This window comes from Peromyscus maniculatus, chromosome 13 (assembly GCF_049852395.1).
Source record: "Peromyscus maniculatus bairdii isolate BWxNUB_F1_BW_parent chromosome 13, HU_Pman_BW_mat_3.1, whole genome shotgun sequence".
NCBI classification, from domain to species: Eukaryota; Metazoa; Chordata; class Mammalia; order Rodentia; family Cricetidae; genus Peromyscus; species Peromyscus maniculatus.
In genome coordinates, this window is record NC_134864.1 from 18665988 (window position 1) to 18687912 (window position 21925).

General features: G+C 36.1%; 1 pseudogene; it reads right to left on the minus strand.

The window, feature by feature from the left end:
• Positions 1–10448: 10448 nt before the first annotated feature.
• LOC102908047 (peptidyl-prolyl cis-trans isomerase D-like) lies at positions 10449–17124 on the minus strand (annotated as a pseudogene).
• Positions 17125–21925: the final 4801 nt, after the last annotated feature.

Consider the following 21925-nt stretch of genomic DNA (forward strand, 5'->3'; position numbering starts at 1 on the left):
ACTTTTTGAGTCTATTTCTTCCGCATTTTGTAGTGTCTACTTTGGCATATATTCCATTTCATACATTGAGACAAAAACAATGGATATCACTAATAATGAAACTCTTCCTTTATTAAATAACTGAGAGATGACACAAGGGTCAAAGTATATTCATTAGGTATTATGTCTATTTTTAAAAGTCAAATTACTTTAAACATCAACTAACTTGCCTAACTTTATATTATCAAAAACTCTTATTTGATTTTAAGAACTGAACACTGCCCGTAATTCTTTAACATAGGACTGTGGGGGAAATCCTGCTTACAAACAGAGCCATCAGAGGGAAAGAAAGACTGTTGTTATTTTTGCCAAATTAAACTTCTTGCTGTTTGGGTTAAGATTATCAGTATACAAAAATTTAAGAATACTACAAATCTGAATTTTATCAGAATCATTGGATCAAACAGAATAAGATGAGAGCAGGCATCGAGAATAAAATAAAGGAAGAGCCAGGGATATTAAATCCACGGAAATTAATTGAAAGTTGAAGTAGAAAAGAGGTTTGGCTCCCGACAATATTGGTTGGATTAGGTAGAAAAAGCAAACAACTCCAAACTTCTCCCAAAATATTTGTTGAATATTTTTTTAATCAATAAATGACCCCCAATAATCAGTTAAGTTCACTAAGTTCTCTCTATAAGTTTAAGAGACATGACCTTATAATAATACTTCATACATGAAGAAATCACACAGATATTTGAATAACATTGTAAAGCACACACACACACACACACACACACACACACACACACAAATTCATCCTCCATGGGTATCAAAATATAATTTTACTTTTCCTCATTTTCTTTGGAAATTCTCAACATAATACATTTTCTTTTTGCCTATCTTGTTCTTTGTAACTGTTACTGTGTACTTACTGTGGTGGGGGTACTTGCATTATTATAAATAAAATACCTTGACTTACAGAATTTATAGACTCATAGAATTATGTTCTTTTCTGTTTTTAATATGTAAAGTGCACATTAGTCCTCATATTATAACTGCATATCTCACACAGTTATAGTTTTTACTTCAAAATAATTTACCTTTCTCAAATATATGAATGTAAAATAATATGCAATATACCTCAAGATTAAAGCCTGTCTTTTATAGGTGAAGGTTATATTTATTGATACTAAAATACTGAGAGTGCACTGCTTTCAGAAAAGCAAATAATTTATGGTGCCCATATTATGATTATGACTTCTGAATCAGCTCTAGGGGGAAAATAAGCAAATATCTAGCCTTAAGTCTATATAAAGTCTACATGAACAATTTGCCATGGAATCCAGTTCTATAAGGTAATTTCATAGTATTAATAACTCAGTGATATCTCTTCCTCTACATAACTCTATTCGACTTCAGCAAGTTTTAAAACTTTTCTATGATCAAAGTACAAGTGTTTTAGAGTATAAGGTTAGGTCTTATGCTATGAATGAAATGTGTGTGACCAACTATTCCTTCCTTGATGTGAAATCCCGCTCTGTGTATTCAGCACATTAGTGTTTACTTGAAATGGGTGACAGATGTATTAGAAAGAGCACAAGGCTTGTGATTGAAATCTTGCGTGCAATTCTCAAAGCTCAGAGATCTTCAGCAAGTTTTTCAATTGCTCTGAGCCTCAGGTACTTAAGGGAAAATTCTTAATCTCAAAATGTAAATGCGTGAGTATGTGTTGTGTAGCTAGCATAATTGAATAATCCAAACAAGTTGACTGGCAAAGGACAACAAATAAACGTCAGTTATTCTCCATTTTTCTTAGGTTGATGGTATAAAATATATTTAAAACAATATAATATTCTAAAAGCACAAGGAAAAATTAGAATGTGATAGAAAATAATCCTAGACAATTGGAATGCACATACAAACTAATTGCATGCCTACTTTAAATATATAAATAAATAAATAAATCTAAAATTTGGAAGAAAATTGTTTATAAAAATTCTTGAAAAGAAAACTGTGAAAGATAAAATGTTTTAGAAACAGTATTTTTATAACTGCAATCCCTCGTCTTTGTATTATCAGTTATTTTGTTCTAAATTCATATATGTAATTTCAGAACATGAGTATGTGCCCTTAAGAACAAACATTTGAATTTCATCAATATGTGTGATGGTTATGTGTATATGTGGCAGAATAGATATGTAGAGTATACATGCATTGCATATGTCTATGTATACAAGTGTATGCACTTATGGATGTAGGGAGCAATAGAAAGACAAATCGTTGTGTATGTCTGTAAGCATATTTCCAAAAAATGTTGACTGAGAGAAGAAAACTCATCCTAAATGCTTGCAGGACCATTCCATCATCAAAATTGTTAGAATAAACAGAAAGAAAAAGGAGAAAGCCAGTTCAACTCCAGAATTCCCTTTTCTTACTGAGAATGATTCTCTTGCTGTTGCAGATCTGAGTCACCATGAATTCCACACTGAAATGGAAGAGATCACCTAAGACTGTGATTCAAAATAAACCACTCCTTGTTAAGTTGCTTCTTGTCAGGTGTTTGGATGAAGACACAAAAGAGGACTGATACAGAAAACTGGGACTGGCAATGTAGCTGTTGCTTTGATTAAACCTGTCCATGTGGAAGGTCAAAGAATTTGAAACTGTGGGATAACAAAGCCCTAGAAAACTTTAAGCACAGATTAATGGGCAATTCTGGTAGTAAATTAGAAGATTATAATTAGAAGAGAAATTCAGCAAAAAAAAATGATAATAATGTAATTATGAAGAACAAAGACTGTTGGTATACATCTGTGGACTTGGTACTTGGCAGGTGGAGACAGGTGAGTCATATGTAGTGGTTTCACATGATACCGTGTCTCAAAAATAAGTAAATAAAACTCTGATAATCAAGTTTTAGAGGATAACCAGAACTCTTCAAGAAACAGGGCTATTGGTCATTGATGTTGTATTCTGACATAAAAAAAAAAGAAAAAAAAAACTAGCTGAATTCTGCCTGTGTCCTGGATATTTGAGCAAGGATGAATTAAAAAGTAGGAGGTTAAGGTGTTTGTTGGAAGGTATCTCAAAATAACAGATAATGTCACATTCTAGCTGTGGCAAGGTTTTTGCATACAACATTTACCCAGGTTTAGAATCAAAGTGACTCAAAAGAAAAGCAGAAATATAGAGGATATATAGTATGGCAAGGAAAGGAGTCAGAGCCTTTCTAATGTTGCAGACAAGGCAACTATAGCATCTCTAATTTTTAAATGGCACAAAGAGAAACCACAGACTTTGTGCGGGAACAACAGAAAAGGTTTCTTGAAGACATGGCTCTGTTTGCTTCAAAAGTGATAGGGTAAAACAATGTAAACTCATTTGCAGTATTTTCATTAAGAGGAGGGTGGTGGAAAAGAGACTACTTCAAGGGCTTCCTACCCTGGCAGGGTCACCTAAGAAGAGTTTTTTCCAGGTTTAACCTCAAATACACTTAGAGACTGTATGTTAGTTACTTCTGCCTTTTCTGTGACAAAATACCTTAGAAAAGTAATTCACAGAAGGTGTTGGTGCAGCCTGGGCCAATGAGAAAGCCCGGGTAACAGAGTCCGAAGCATCCAGTTGTGTTTTATCCTCTATCAGGATGCAGAAAGCAAGGTCTGTGCTCTGCTTCCTCCATCCTTATAGTTGGCTTTAGAGGATTCCCAGGAATTGTTTCACCCAAATTTAGGGTAAGCTTTACTACTTCAACACAAATAATATCTTACAGATATATACAGAGATTTTTTTTTCCATGTTGACTCTAAATCCTATTAACTTGACAATCACGATTATCCACCAAAGGGGAAAAAAAAAAAACTGACCCTTGTATACTTAACACCGAAGCCTATTACTTGTAAGCCACAAACTTCCACATCTTTCTTTGTGGTCATGGTCATTTCACAGTAAAAATTATATATACATTTTATACAACTTAAAATGTCCCTATTGTCTTTAAAATTTCCAACACTTTGAAAGTCTACATTTCAAGTCTTGTGTGATACTGATTGCAATCTCTTACTGCTTAGCTCCAATAAGATCAAAATCAAGCTACCTTCTTCCTGTAAACAATGATAGAATAAAATTCCCATTCCACCTGGGAAGAATGGGAACATAGAAAGGAATAATGATACTGCAGGAAGACCGAAGCCCACAGGGAATATTCTGAAGCTTCTTGTCTAGCATTTTGGTCTCATGATAGAATCGTTTGAGTTCCAAAAGGCTTAAGAGGCCTTGCCCTCCATATCTGCCACATGAAACAAAATCTCTCTCTGTCATGCCTGTTCAACTCTGTATGCTCTTTTCCTTGTTGGATGTCTGGTGGATCTAGAAATTTCAAAATCCTAATGTCTGTAGTGATAATTGGGCAATATCTTCACAGCTTCCCACAGTGGCCCCTCAGCGCCTGCTTGCAAGGACCTACCACATAATTACCTGAACTCAGCAGTTCTCTGGAACCAAAACACAATACTCCATGATTCCTTTAATCTTACATTCTTTATCCCTGCAAAACATCAATTGTGTAGTTGATGCCACCAAGTTCTGCTACAAACTTGGGATGGAGCCTGACTACCCTGGACCACAGCTGCATCAACATCTGTGTGCTGATCCTGAGAAAACACCTTCTTCTACAGCTATTTGGGAGAAGAATGGGTTCCCTTCAATGCCATACTCAGTACAGGCTCTTTTCAGATGAGTTATAATTTTCATTATTTGTTGCCTTTTGTTTGTAGAGTCTTGCTTTCAGAGCAGAGTTCTCACTGTCCCACTGAAAGAAGGTTTCTCTATAAAGAAAAGTCACCTCTTTCTCAAAATTTATTTTTGTATTCAAAAGATTGTGTGTGTGTGTGTGTGTGTGTGTGTGTGTGTGTGTATGTGTGTGTGTGTGTGTGTTGTGATCCTTCATTAGTGAGTACAAGGAAGGTGAGCCTATTGGACAATTTTCTCATACTGATATGTGTAGCTAGAGTTTTCCTGCCTTGCCCACAGTCAGGACAAATCTTTGTCACCCACCAGTCCCACAACCGATCAGACCCAACCAAGTAAACACAGAGACTTATATTGCATACAAACTGTATGGCTGTGGCAGGCTTCTTACTAACTGTTCTTACAGCTTAAATTAATCCATTTCCATAAATCTATACCTTGCCACGTGGCTGGTGGCTTACCGGCATCTTCACATGCTGCTGGTCATGGCGGCGGCTGCAGTGTCTCTCTGCCTCCGCCTTCCACTTCCCATAATTCTCCTCTTTCCTTGTCCCACCTACTTCCTGCCTGGCCACTGGCCAATCAGTGTTTTATTTATTAACCAATCAGAGCAATTTGACATACAAACCGTCCCACAGCAGATATGACTACACATGTCTCTAGTATCTAGAGTACTAGAGTAAAACACCCTTTAACCTTGACCAATTGTTCCTGCATTTTTGTGCATTACCCACCATTCAAAAAAAAAGCATCTGCAACACAATTTGCACCTCACATGTCAAAGTAGTCAGCCAATTGCTAAAGATGTATGTCATGAGTGTCTCAGCTCCTTATAGGTTGATCACTAAGGGAAATCATTGAAATGGAAGATCCAGAAAGATCCTAACATGTAGTAGTTAGGTTATTAGTAGTAGCTCTACTGCTATTGATTAAGATCTATGCTTTTCCTTTAGTAGCATAAAAAGTTAATACCAGACTTCCTGGTAGGCTGTCTGGACTTTTTTGTTTGTTTGTTTGTTTGTTTCTTTTTCTTTTTTTCTTTTCTATTTTTTTCTTTCTTTTTTTTTTTTTTTAGACAGGATTTATCTGTGTAGTTTTGATGCCTGTCCTGGACCTCACTCTGTAGACCAGGCTGGCCTCGAATTCACAGAGATTCGCCTGGCTCTGCCTCCTGAGTGCTAGGATTAAAGGCATGTGCCACCACCACCTGGTGTCTGGAATCTTTTACATGATCTATTTTCTGGATCTTAGGGAGGACTTAGGGTCTTAGAAGACTCTGATGCTGGGTAGATACCATGAAGAGCTGACACTCTAAGGTGTTTAGACCTGGGAAGCACATGCCAATTTGCATCTACTCAGGGACTAGTTTTAGAAAAGCAGTGATCCTACCCAGGACCCAAAGGACAGTCTATCAGATGTTGTACAGTTTGCTGCCAGTGGGGAATTGCTATCATAGTGGAGAGATCAGCCTGCTTGGGTGGATAGACAGGAGATGAAGGCTCTTCAGGGTCTTTCACACCTGCTTTTGCTGTCAGTATCTTCAGGCCTGGTTTCCTCTATCCAACAGAGAATAAATCCCCCCACACCAGGAGGACTCCCTTGCTCCCCACTTGCCTGTTTTATTTCTGCCCAATTGTATTTTGGGCTGCCCACAGAAGAAAGCCCTACCAAAAAAAGTAAACACTATACATTTTTAGTCATGCCAGTATGGTAGCCATCCACAAGGTGAACATGCTTTTGAGAAAAATCAAGGACACATGAAGCATCAGGAAAATAATTAATAGGCTCTAATCTGCATAAGAAAGGAAGGATGAGAAGAAGCGAAAGTTACACTTCTCTGAGTAGGACTCAAAGGCATGTAGACCTCATAGAACCTCAATCATTTATATGAATGGCAATAGAGTGCAGATATTCTGGGAAGAAAAATTCCATTTCCCCCTTAAATGACTAGTTATTCCTCATACTTCTTTAGCATGTCATAAGGCAAGTTCACCTTCCTAGAACTAGTCCCACCTACCTGAGGGAAGAACTCACAGCTCAACTAGATTGTTATATCTCCATACAGGCCAGAGATTTTATTCTCTCGAGAAGGAAATAATTTCCCCTGGATGGAGCTGTATGTGGAGTTTTCCTGTTCCAGCCATGGGCTCCAAAATAAACACAAAGAGGCTTAATATTAATTATGAATTTTCAGCTGAAAGCTCAGGCATATCTCTTACAACTTGACCCATATCTATTAATCTATATGGTGCCCTGAGGCTTGTGGATTTTACCTCTATCCCATTTTGTGTGTCCAACTCATTCTTCATTTAGCTGGCAACTCCTCTGAGTCTGCCCTTCATTTCTCTCTGTGTCAGGTTACCTTGTCTAATCTCTTCCTGCCCTGCTATTGGCCAATCAGCTCTTTATTAACAATGAGAACAATACATATTTACAGTATACAAAGATTGTTCCACAGAATGGAGCTTTACTGGTACTGTCATAACAGGGATAATCAAGTCCATTTTCTTTCTCCAAATGATGTCACGATGATCTTACCCTCTCTAGGTGCTGGATATGCAGTCTTAGGATTGGTGTTTACATTGCTGCGATTCAATATTAATTTTTTCTTTGGAGAATGATTTAATTTTTGCTTGCATGCCCCTGCATATTTGTAGTACATAACTTATTATTATTATTATTATTATTATTATTATTATTATTATTATTATTGCTGTTGTTACCACTTGTACTTTGCAGGAGCCCACAGTTGAAGAGATTTCCTTGATTCTCAGAACAAAATTTGAAGTTTTCAACAGAGTTGAAACTGTTAAAGACCTTGGAGACAAAGTTACATGTTTTGCACTGTGAGCTAGTTATGAGCCCGTGTGTAACAGGGGAGGAATGTTATGTTTTAATACACTAAATTATGTGGGGACTAAATTGGCATGGGGTTCAGGTTGATAGTTAATCATCATTGCCAAAAAGGTTAGATTAAAAAACCTTAGATGATTATTGAAGAATGTCTTTAGGTGTGCATGAGAAGGTATTTCCAAAGACACTTAATAGAAGGAAATAGGTATAGCATGAATGGTGAACAAATACTAAAATTTGGGGAGACTGTAAAGACTTTAAAGTTTGGCTAGATAACATTCTTGGTTAAAATGAGGACAGGATTTTTTTATTTTATTTTACAATACTATTCAGTTCTACATAACAGCTACAGATTCCCTTGTTCTCCCCCTTTCTGCCTCCCTCCCCTTCCCCCCAGCCCACCCGCCCATTCCCACCACCTCCAGATCAAGGCATCACCCAAGGACTGAGATCGACCTGGTAGACTCAGTCTAGGCAGGTCCAGTCCCCTCCTCCCAGATTGAGCCAAGCATCCCTGCATAAGTCCCAGGTTTCAAACAGCCAACTCATGCAACGAGCCCAGGACCTGGTACCACTGCCTAGATGCCTCCCAAACAGATCAAGCCAATCAACTGTCTCACCTATTCAGAGGGCCTGATCCAGTTGAGGGCCCCTCAGCCTTTGATTCATAGTTCATGTGTTTCTATTCATTTGGCTATTTGTCCCTGTGCTTTATCCAACCTTGGTTTCAACAATTCTCGATCATATAAACCCTCCTCTTTCTCACTAATTAGACTCCCAGCACTCCACCTGGGGCCTAGCCGTGGATGTCTGCATCCAGATTCCTCAGTCCTTGGATGGGGTTTCTGGCACAACTATTAGGGTGTTTGGCCACCCCATCACCAGAGTAGGTCAGTCCCGGCTGTCTCTCAACCATTGCCAGCAGTCTTTTGTGGGGATATCTTTGTGGATTTCTGTGGGCCTCTTTAGCACTTTGTTTCTTCCTTTTCTCATGTGGTCTTCATTTACCATGGTCTCCTATTCCTTGTTCTCCCTCTCTGTTCTTGATCCAGCTGAGATCTCCCGCTCTCTTTCCCTCGACCCTCACCCTTCATTGCTCCCACTCATGTCCAGGCTGTTCATGTAGATCCCATCCATTTCTCCGTCATTGGGTGATCCCCGTGTCTTTCTTGGGGACCTGTTTTACAGGTAGCCTCACTGGTGATGTGAGTATCAGTCCAGTCATCCTTGTTCCACATCTAGTATCCTCCTATGAGTCTGTACATACCATATTTGTCTTTCTGAGTCTGGGTTACCTCACTCAGGATGATTTTTTTCTAGATCCACCCATTTGCCTGCAACCCTCATGATGTCATTGTTTTTCTCTGTAGAGTAGTATTCCATTGTGTATATGTGCCAAAATTTATTTATCCATTCTTCAGTTGAAGGGCATCTAGGTTGTTTCCAGGTTTTGGCTATTACAAACAATGCTGATATAAACATAGCTGAGCAAATGCTCTTGTGGTATGATTGAGCATTTCTTGGGTATATGCCCAAGAGTGGTATAGCTGAATCTTGGGGGAGATTGATTCCCAATTTTCTAAGAAAGCACCATATTGATTTCCAAAGTGGTTGTACAAGCTTGCATTCCCACCAGCAGTGGAGGAGAGTTCCCTTAGTTCCACATCCTCTCCAGCATAAAGTGTCTTCAGTGTTTTTGATCTTAGCCATTCTGACAGGCATAAGGTGGTATCTCAGAGTTGTTTTGATTTGCATTTCCCAGATGATTAAGGATGTTGAGCAATTTCTTAAATGTCTTTCAGCCATTTGATTTTCCTCTGTTGAGAATTCTGTTTATTTCTATAGCCCATTTCTTAATTGGACTGTTGGTCATTTTGATGTCTAATTTCTTGAGTTCCTTATATATTCTGGATATCAGTCCTCTGTCACATGTGGGGTTGGTGAATATCTTTTCCCATTCTGTAGGCTGTTGCTTTACCTTGTTGACCATATCCTTTGCTCTACAAAAGCTTCTCAGTTTCAAGAGGTCCCATTGATTGATTGTTTCTCTCAGTGTCTGTGCTACTGGTGTTATATTTAGGAAGTGATCTCCTATGCCAACGCATTCAAGACTACTTCCTACTTTCTCTTGTAGCAGGTTCAGAGTAGCTGGATTTATGTTGAGGTCCTTGATCCACTTGGACTTAAGTTTTGTGCATGGTGACAGATATGGATCTATTTACAGCCTTCTACATGTTGATATCCAGTTATGCCAGCACCATTTGTTCAAGATGCCTTCTTTTTTCTTTTTTGTACACTTTTGGCTTCTTTGTCAAAAATTATATGTCCATAGGTGTGTGGGTTAATGTCAGGGTCTTCAATTCGATTCCATTGGTCCACATGTCGGTTTTTATGCCAATGCCAAGCTGTTTTTATTACTGTAGCTCTATAGTAGAGCTTGAAGTCAGGGATTGTGATGCCTCCAGAGGTTGTTTTATTGTACAGGATTCTTTTGGCTATCCTGGGTTTTTTGTTTTTCCATATGAAGTTGAGTATTATTCTTTCCAGGTCTGTGAAGAATTGTGTTGGTATTTTGATGGGGATTGCATTGAATCTGTAGATTGCTTTTGGTAAAATTGCCGTTTTTACTATGTTGGGAGGACAGGATTTTTTTTAATGGGATTCACTTTATTCAATAACACTTTATTAAGAAGGAACATATGCTAGTATTGCTACATAAACAATGATGACAAAGTATCCAGAGAAACACATCAGACGTAGACAGGAACTTACATAATCCTTTATATAATCAATCTGTAATACTTACACAAAGTTTAATCTTTAATAAGCAATCGTTTTTTGCATACATTGCCTTTACTTTTACCTTTCTATGCCTGTATTATTTATTTGACTTTAAACAATTCTGCCTGGAAATCTTTATCTCCCAGGCTTATCTCCTGTGCTGTCTTACGATCTGCCAATGCTTGATCATATTCTTTTAAATCTTGCATTCCTTGCACTTTGCAGTGCAGTGCTTTGGTGTTTGATGGGTCCATGTCAAGAGCCTCCAAAGAAATACCAATTGCTCCTTGCCAATTTGACATCTTCAAATTACAAGCAACAATACTCAGTAAACAGCTTAATGATATGGGTTGCAGTCTGGATGTATCTGCTGTCTCAACAAAAGCCGTTGAACTATCCGCATACCTTAAATCCTCTGCATGTCTTTAGTAGCTATATTCCAGTTCTGAGATTTAAAAAAAAAGTACTTAAAATAATTTTTAAGTCTTCAGGTTTTTGTTGTTGTTCTTTTTTGTTTTTTGTTTTTTGAGATAGGGTTTCTCTGTGTAGTTTTGGTGTCTGCCCTGGGTCTCACTCTGTAGGCCACGCTGTCCTGGAACTCACAGAGATGTACCTGGCTCTGCCTCCCAAGTACTGGGATTAAAGGCGTGTGCCACTGCTGCCAGGCAAGTCGTCAGTTTTTAACAAAATTGTGTCTACATTTTTTAAATCTCTATCTGCATCCTTGAGCTATCCCCAGAGCCATCTTTGGAAGAATATTCCCAGTTGTGGGATATGGGATGTCTTTCTGTATGCTGTGAATATGTGTGGCTCCCATTGGATAATAAATAAAGCTGTTTCAGCCTATGACAAGAAAACTTACAGCCAGGTGGGAAATCCAAGCAGAGATACAGAGAAGAGGAGGGTGGAGTTGAGAGAGGTGCCAGCTACCACCAAAGGAGCAAAAAGATGCCAGCAGACTGCTAACTCCAGGGTCACATGGCAACATACAGATTTACAGGAATAGGTTAATTTAAGATGAAAGCGCTAGCTAGCAAGAAGCTGAAGTCATTGGCCATACAGTTCACAATTAATACAAGCCTCTGAGTGACTATGTTATAAGTGGCTGTGGGACCGTGGGTGGGAGACATTTGTCTGGACTTCTGGGTAAGGCAGGACCGGAGAAAATTCTGTCTAGAATTCCCCAATCATTTCCTTTATCAATTCTCTATATATGGAAATAACCAATAAATTGACAGGTTTTTCACCATTCACTTCTACATTGTCAAACATTTTTGCCACACTTAGTCCTATAATGACTTGACCAAATACCACCTTCCCCACCCCACCAGTTAAGAGTTGGATCTGTTGTGATACAGAACTAAGAACCACGTGTATTGGGGCCTGTATCTGCCATGCTCAGCAAACTCTTTTGATTGCGCTTTTAGTGAAAGTTTTCATCTTCAAAATTTTCACGATAAATGCTTTCTCCTTTTGTCCCATTCTAATTTGAGAAGTCTCCACCATAAATCATAATTTTTTTAAATATTTTGGTGGAAAGTGCATCCTATAAAATGGTTTCCCAGTTATGGACCCAGTGTCTTTCTCTCCTGTACACAATGCACACACATTTTTCTTCCAGGAATAATATTTGCAAACAATTCTAAAACAAGTTGACCAATTCACTCCCCACCGAGGTCCAGGTCAAAGAAGACCTGTAGGTTCTTGGGGTTGGAGGGCTTGGCTGGTGGGAAGAGAGTGAAGTCTCTACTGTAGATCCATTGCAAAGCAGGACCTGAGTACCTAGTTGAGGAGGGCACGGCTCACTCTACTGTTAATTTGTTTCAAAAGGAACACGATTACAACTAAGAGAGAAAGTGATTTTTAAAAATGCCTTAAAATAATTTAAAGAAAAAAATAAAGAAAATCCTTCCAAAAGAATTCCTATAGTTCCTAAACTACTTTTTAAATATTTTAAACTCAAAATCCATTGACCGCAGAAGAGTCATCGATATATGATGTAGATTCCTCATTCTAGTTTATAAAAATCAATGTAACTGTCTGCTTTAAATAAAAAAAGTAAAAGTTCGAGTTAAATCGAATCTGGTATGTTCATTGGGAGGAACAGAATCCCACTGAGTTTGTTAAAATAGAGGAACCTATCCATTGTATCTCACACAGCTAGAGCATAAGGGGAGTAAGTCCTCATCAAATGACATCAGATTCTCCCTCTCCAACCTCTTTTCTCTGCAAATACCCAGGCTTGTTTCATTTTTGTTTTCCTCTTTTGTCTTTCAACAGCAAAGAGAGTTGTTTCCACTTTACTCAAGAAATATGTTGGTTAATTTTCTGTTACTGTGATAAAACACTATGACCAAAACAGCTCATGGAAGAATGAGATTACTTTGGTCTGAAGTTCCACATCTGTAAGTGTCCATCATGACAAGGAAGAATGTCTGCAATCAGCAGGGTTGGTGGCAGGATCAGTAAACTGAGAGGTCACATATTCAATGGCAAGCATAAAGCCGACACCAAACTGGATTAGGTAGAGTCAATATAATCTCAAAATATGTTCTCTGTGATATAATTCTTCCTGCAAAGCTGCACACTTATACCTCCAGAAACACTACCACTTACTGGGAACCAAGTTAAATTTCCAGGACTACAGTGTAGAGTTCTCATTCAAAACTGAACATTCCACTCCCTTAACCTGGAGGCTACTGAACATTTTTTTAAATGCATTTTCTTCATTTTTGAACAAACACTCCCAAAGTCTTGGCATTAACACTTTAAAAGTTCGAAGTGCTAAAGTCTCTTCTGTGACTCAAGACAATCTTTTAAATGTAACACTGCAAAAAGCAAAAAGCAAATTTCATGCTTATAGCATCTAATGGCACAGAATGTGCATTACCATTTCAAAGGGATAAGAGTATGGTGAAGAAATACTGGACCAAAGCAATACTGAAAACCAGCAGATCAAACTCCAGTCCTGAAGGTCCATGTCCAGTGTCTAGGGCTAATTTTTAAAGGACTTAGAAGGCTCGACCCCAAAGTTCTGCTGCCTGCAACAGAAAATCTCTATTGAACTGGCTCTACATCCTACATGTGGCTCTAGGTGAATGGTTTCCTCAGGGCACTTTTCTTTTGGTCCCAGGGCAAAGGCAGTCTCTCCTTAGTGACTCAATTCTCTTTTGAAACACATGCCATGGCTCTAACATAAAATTTCCTAGTGTTCCTTTTTTTCCCTCCAAATGTACAATTTGTGTGTCTTTCTGCCTGTTTTCTTTTTAACAATGTAGACATGAATATACATCATCAGTAACAACCCGTGAGAAAATCAACAGTATATTAGCTTCAGATTTCCTCCACTAAGAAACTAGCCCATTATATTTTAATTTATCCTCTGGCAAGTTCTTTGGACAAAGGCAGAAGGCAACTATATTCTTTCCTAGACCATCATAAGAATGGCCTCTGGCCCTGCTACCGTTGAAGGTCTTACTTTCCTCTGAAACCTTTAGGGCTGGGCCTCTGCAGACTGTTTTGCTCTTGGTACTACTGTCTTAGGATGCTACTTTGGTGGTCCTTTAAGCTCTGCATAGAGCTTTACGCTTCTTTTCTAGTCCAAGGTTTCAAAGTCCTCTGTGTTCCTCCCCAAAACAGAATGGTCAGATTTTTCATGACAAGAGACTGCTCTCTGATATCAACATCTGTATCAGTGATGTTTTTGTTGTTGGGATACCTGAACAAGGAAGAGTTGATTTGGACTTAGAGTTCTATAGGGTTAAGAGCCTATCATGGAGGTGAGGCACAGCACCATACTGCAGGCATTGTGGTAGGAACAGGCAGGTGTCAGATCATACCTTCAAACACAAAAATGTAGCATAGGTAAATAACTCCAAATGTGTGAGGGGGTATGAACTCTCCAAACCTGTTCCCTATGATGTTCTCCCTATAACCTCCTCAAACAGTACCACTAACTGGGGACCAAGTGTTCATACATGAGCATATGGGAGTCTTCTCTCAATCAAACATTCACAGGGAGACATTATTGATTTCATCTTCTAAGCTGGTATTGCCCCACTCACTTTTATTTTTCTGATTCCCAGTGATCTGAATGATGTTCCTGTTCTGTACCAACTAGTCTTTTTCCATCAAAAGCAGAATTCTATTTAGTTTAGTTGAGTTTTCCTATGTTCAATATTTTCTGGAAGACCCCAGAGAACGTTGTGGTACTGTGGGATGGTAGAGGATTTCAAAGAGTCCCTGACTACCCAATTAAGCAAGCACAGTAGAAATAGCCAAAGTATGCAATAGTTTTGTGATAGCCAAGTATATATCTACAGTGAGCCAGTCAAGGCAGGAATGATTTGGGACATTCAAACAAGAAAGAGTGAAATGTAAAAATGAAAAATAAAAAGCAAAGGGAAATGAAAGTTAACATGTAGCCTCTCATATGCATATATCAATGGGAGATATTTCACCATAGCAAATGGCACTAGTGTTATCACAACACACATGGTGATACTGACCAAAAACCTGATATTCTCATTCAAAAACAAAGTCAATTGATCATCACAAATTTTCATTGTATCATAGAGAATTTATATTATATTCTGGCAAAAAAAGTAAAAGGAAAATTGATTTTTCTTTTTATTACCTTTCAAATGATAAGTGAAAGACACTAAATAAAAACAGGCAACATAAAATATATGATTTAGATGCAGGTCTCAAAACAGTGTCAGAGCATCCTCTGCATAATATTAGCATAACTTCCATTCCCCTGCAAGCTTCCAGCTGCAAGTAGACCCCGGTGTCCTTATCTTTATTTCCAATAGAGGAAAAAGCTGGCTAATCTTTCTGAACAATTAGGTGCATAAAAAAGTATCAGATTCCTCCTGCCAGAAAATTTATCTTTTCAGGTTATCTAGTTAATTTAAAGCCTATCATGAACTATAAGAATTAGAGAACTCTCTGGGTTGTCTTTGAGGATACATAAATGTAATGGTCTGACAATTGGATAAGCTGTGAAATAAACCACATTGGCCTTATAACAATTAGCCCAGGCAAAGAAAAGAGGGGTGTAATCTGTGAAGCCTGGCTAAGTAGCATCAGACTCATTTTCCCACTTAAGACCTGCCAGCCTTAATGTGGGAGATATCCTAAGGTATTAGTCCAATTATTCTACAACACCAATCCTCAGTCCAATTATCCCAGAGACCTGGATCCCAAAAAACTGAATGTATCCCAAGTATCTTGAGGGCTTACAAAACAGCTTACCGAGAGCCACCCTGGATATTCAGATTCTAACAAGCTCCCAAGCGATGCAATACTGCTGACTTGGCTCTATATTTGGAAAAAAGTATGAAGCAAAGATGTGATTGTGTTCAAATCTTAAAATATTTGATTTTCAAGATTTAAACTCTATGCTATACTTTTGTATATGCAAAGAACCATATAGGGACTATTAAAATGACCATAATAATAAACAATGGAATAGGGATATTCTTTCAGAATAGAAATTAAGTGTAAAGTACATTGTATTAATGTGAAGAATGCTAATTCACTATTATTTTAGTAAGTAGAGTTGATATATAGAAATACTAATTCATACAAAGTGTTATTCTTTATGGATTATTTTGCAAATCACATTAGAAAACATCAGCTTCTTGGCACCACCCTCACATGTTAAATATGCAGATCACCTCTGGACTGCAGAATTTCTTTGATTTACAATCAAGTGACTCTTTTGTAGAAAGTTATCTGAATGTACTGTGGTGCATATTGTCTTCAAACAGCACAGTGTATAAGAAAGAGACAGGTTAAGTGTTAGTTTTACTGGAAAGAAATATGGACAATAAATATCTTGTCTAACATTTTAATTAATTTTATTTAATTTTAAAATAGTAACTGCACTCTTTGGACTTTGATGTCTCCTCACAGTACCTTAAAATACAAAGGAAGGGCTCGAGACATGGCTCAGTGGTGAACACTTCTTGCTGCTCTCACAGAGAACCAGAATTTAGTTTACGACATTTGAGATAGCTCATAGCCTCTTGTAACTCTAGTTCCAAGAGATCTGACATCCTCTTCTAATTTCCTCAGTCACCAGAGTTCATATTCTCTCTCTCTCTCTCTCTCTCTCTCTCTCTCTCTCTCTCTCTCTCTCTCTCTCTCTCCTCTCTCTCTCTCTCCCTCCCTCCCTCCCTCCCTCCCCTCTCTCTTTTCTCTCATACAGATACACACATTTTAAAAGTATTAGATATACAAATGAAAACAAAACTCATCGTATTCAATGGTATAAATAAGAGCAATCAAAGGTGTACTGTTCTTTAGTTATTGGTACTTCTATCAGTATCAATGTTTTGCCTGTGTGTATGGGAAGTTAAGATAGAAAACATCTCTCCCAAAACTGATAATCAGCAAAGGTGATTTTAAAAAAAAAATATATATATATATATATATATATATATATATATATATAATCTATATATTTCTTCCTATGTACTGAGATACTCACATACTTTCCTAATATGGGAAGACATGAATAAACAAAGTGCATATACATGTGTGTATAGCACACACACACACACACACACACACATATATATATATATATATATATATATATATATATATCAAAGAGAGCAGAGCAGCTTCAAATAGGAACTTTTAAAAAAATTTTTCTCTTAAATAATTTTATTTTCTTTTTAGGCTATAAAATAAATGTGGCACAATGCCAGTAGGAATTACTTAAATTACTTAAATCTATATTACTCACCTCATATTGTGATTTCCAAAAGCCTGTGAAACTTTCAGCTTTCAACAGTTCTGTATTCATAATTTAAATATAGATCATCATATGAAATATGTGGAAAATATAAATTATTTATTTTACCAGGGCATGCTATATTTCACATAGAATTAATTACATTTCTTGACCACTTGATCTCTCAGCCCTTAGGAAACATGTTGATCCATATCTCAGTCAGAAATAAATGTTCTATTCCTTTTTTGGCATCTTTGATTTCAATTTCACACATTTTCTTCAATACATTGGGATCTTTGTGAATCTTTAACACATGATCACAATGAACAGTCAGAGCCCTTCCCAAGGATGAATGGATTCCAAAGCACTGCTCAACAGGGATTAAATTCTTACATCCCTGTGAGATCCCTCTAATTGACTAATTGGGGAAATCTGGTAAAATAACAAAAAAAATCCTTTTTCTCTGTTGTCAAGCCAGCATTTTATATTGTAAACATTGTTACAATTGGACTTATTAAAAGTTCCATTAAAAAGAGGTCATTGAGATTATTCTCATTGTTTTTTATACTAGTAAGTTACAAAGGAAAGGTTTTTGCCTGCCTTGTTCAGTGAGATACCTTTTCTTGAATGTACATTTGCTGTATGAATTGAATGTACATTTGCTGTATGAATGTAAATTATCATAGGAAAAAAATCAAAGGAAACACATTTACCACATACAAAAAATTATGTTTGTTTCACCTTCAATCAATAAACATGTCTTATATATTATGGTAGGTAAGATTCAGCACTTCACAACCCTAAGTAGACAAATGATATGCTTTAATCAGTTTTGTTTTCAGAGGCCTTAAATCCCCTTTAACAGCATAATGAGCAAATAATTTCTTATCTATCTTTCTTGTCTCTAGGAAAATTTCATTAGACTAATTGCATTTATCCTGCTGAAAACGAACTTTCCTTCCATCCTAACTCTGATTTAATGTCATAAAGTTTAGCACTTAGAGCAGGAAAGGAGTTAAACATGCCTAGGTTTGGAGTTTTCAATCTAAATCCTTTTGTGAGATTTAAGAAGTTTCCTTTCTAAGCAATGTAGTGAGTTTCTATAAACTCTCTGCAGAATAAAATGCTAGTTTATAAGTCCTCTGGACTTCTGGTTTATGTGAATCCTCTAGTTTTTCTGTTCTGTACAAGTGTAACTTTATTACTTCCTAACCTTGACTGGATGGAATAAATTAACAAACACTTTGCCTAGAATAAAAACACAGTTTGCTATTGACATCAATATCAGGAGGACTAAGGTTGAACCTGTCCAATCTATACCACTTATATATTGAGATTATTCTCATTGTTTTATATAATAGTAAGTTACAAAGGAAAGGTTTCTGCCTGCCTTGTTCAGTGAGATACCTTTTCTTGAATGTACATTTGCTGTATGAATTACTCCTGTAAATTATCATAGGTAAAAATCAAAGGAAACACATTTACCACATACAAAAAATTATGTTTGTTTCACCTTCAATAAATAAACATGACTTACATAGTGTGGTAGGTAGGATTCAACCTGTCCAATCTATGCAATCTATGCCACTTCAAATGATTCTACTTTTGACCTCAATGTTGAGTATCTAGGAATCCTAATAAAGTCCCATGTGAATTAATATAATAAATAATAGATAAGTGTATAGAATATCCAAGAATGGTCATAATGATAGTTACACTTTTGCAATGATACTATTTATCAGTAATTTTGTTTAACCACATAAAATCATTCTAGTAACTTTTACTTTAATCTTAATAAGTTAAAATTGTTTCTTTACTAATTCAGGCAATATGGCCAAATTCAATTTATTATATTGTTGTAATGTAGATGGACATTATACAAAGTGAGACTGTAATCATGACAATTTATTTTTCTTGACTTATTGGATTAAAATATTAGTGACCAGCCTAAAGGACTATAACAAAACTTACAGTGACAATGCATCAATGTAAACAATATTTATTCTACTCTAAAACTAAATTCATATAAAATATTTTCCCAAATGTGACAGAATGTCTATTTATCCTTGAAGTTGACACTTAAATATTAAGTTGTTGATACTTATCTATATGACGTTGTTGTAACTATGAAATCCAACTCTAATGATAGACAAGATGTGGTTTAAAATAAATTTTGCACATTCTCATAGTTTCCATTACAACACAAATAATAGTTTATATCTTAATTAAATAATAACTTTCTTAGGGATTGAAGTAGAATAGTCTCCATGACCATGAAACTTCAGCTTACACACTCAGTTCAGCTTAATTACATTTATTTTTAAATCATTATATTTAATGATTTGGGGGAATCTCTAGATTGAAAACTATAATCCCTAACTTCAAGGAGCTAATAACCTTGGGAATCATTAGAAATGCTTCACTCTAGTGATAATAAACAAGAGGTAGGGGCTCTAAGCTTAATAAACTTCACAGTTGCCTGAGACATAAACATCTTTGTTGTGGTTCAGATTCAGAAAATTGTGAAAAGAGTCTTCCTTCTGAACACAATAGGTTTTCAGATGTTGTTTCCCGTTTGATCAGAAAGACATGAAATGTGCTCTCCAACTTGGAGGCTGTGCCCGCCTAGCTTGTTATACATTTTTTTTTTCAATCATCTCCTTGCAACAGATGTTTGTCATACTGGAAATTTTATAGAAATAGCACACTGAGATGAGCCAGTTTTGAAAGTTGGCTTGTTTTACTTTCTTTCTGACTTTAGAGTCCAATCACGTTTTGAAAATTCTGTGTGAAATATAAAATATATAGGACCCACATACATATATTTCAATGCAAACTGTGTTTTGGCTGGTATATCTAAGAAATCTTGGGATTGATTTACAAACTTAGCTGTCCATTTTCTCACAGGATGGCACCTCTCTTTGGACAGATGCCACGTGAGATAATGAGTACTTCAAAGGAAGGTCATTTAATGGAAGGAAGCTTGATGATAAAAATTTTACAAAGATATCAGTATCATTCTAATGTGGGTAAGAGGTCTAATGTAACAACCAATGTCATGACTTGTTCACAGTGAAATAATCTTAGCTATCAAACTATTGCAACTTTAGAAGACTTTATCTATCATTGACTTCTAATAAAACATATCAAAATTCAGATAAATTATATAACAAAATGCTATAATGTTATTTAGAGGACAAATGTGTAATTTCAGGTAAAATATTAAAACTAATTTAAAGATAGGCCAACCAATTTTAATATAATGAGATGTGAAAAATCAATTAATAGATTTTTGGACTTCTTATTATATTTAGCCTATGATATCCTATTACATATATTACTTCATCTTAATAACTGAATGAATTTTAAGATACTTTGAGAGTATCATTTCTTTTCTAATTTTAAATTTCTGTGGGTCCAGGATTCTATCATAAGAAAACCAAAAATACCAAAAATATATCTTAAAGAATCAATTCTAGAATTATGTGGAAGGATCCAGGAATCCTTTTTTAATACATGAAAAGATTGTAAAGTATATACTACTTTTCCTATCAAATTAATATTGAAAAGTATTCTTTCTTTTATAAAACATACAACAGTTATGGAAACATGTTTAGTATAATTTTTATTTCTAATAATGAATTAAAATATTTTCATATTTATTATTTGTAATTCTCAATTAAAGGTGTTATTCAACTGTAGCAGTCTAAAAAATAAAATTTTAGTGGAAGAATTGGAATTGTGGAAAAAAACACATAATATGTATACAGAAAAATTGTTATTGTAGGATTTACAAAGAGTCTGATAGGTCATGTTAAATTTTTATCAGAAAAAAATGTCTAATAATATTGAGAAGTTTTGGGCTGGAGAGATGGCTCAGCTGTTAAAGGCTAGGCTCACAACCAAAAATATAATATTGAGAAGTTTCAATAATGTGACTCTCCTGGTCTCTTTGTACACTGATGGGGAGAAGAGAGATGCAGAAAAAAGGAGGAAGTTCAAGAATGCAAGTGGGACATGATAAAAAACCTGGGCCAAATGAACATCAGTAAGAAAGAAGTCTTTTATCCAAGGGGCATTATGAGATAGAGTCACCTGGACCAATGGATACCTAGATGTGAAGAACTATTAATGAAGAGGAAGATTTAGAGAAAGATTAGTCGGCTTGGTAAGTGGATATAAGACAACATGTGTAATACGAAACATGTTTAATACAAAGTCATGTCTTGGTGACTGAATGAAATGGCCTCAAAAATATAATTGAACATCCAGAAAACAAAATAGAGAAAATAAGGATTACTTATTGTATTCCAAGAAGAAATATATTTTGAAAGCAATCAGCTAAATTTCATTAGGAAAAGTATATATCACAACCATTAACATGACTATCAACATAGTTATTAATTCTGGAAATTAAGTAAAAATGCTACACATTACCACCATAAGCTCTCTAAAAGGAAAAATACAGTACTAACACTCACTGAACTATACCAGGTATGATTTTTGAATGGTGCACAAGAATATACTCAACTTTGATATTGAGATCAAATATTAGAAGTCAGCATGATTTTGTTCAAATTAACAACAAAAAAAAAACAAAAGTTTTTTTTTTTAGAGAGGGCAACAATATATTCATTCAATTTGATTTCTTTCTAATGTCAGCTTCTTCTTTTGCTTAACCAAGAGTCACACATACATGATTATACCTCAAGTTGATAGTAGCAGCTTTCTTCACAAGCCTTTAATAAATGTCCTCCAAGAATCACAAATCACTTAGTTCTAGCTCAAACCAAGTGAGTCTGTGACAGTTTGGCAAGT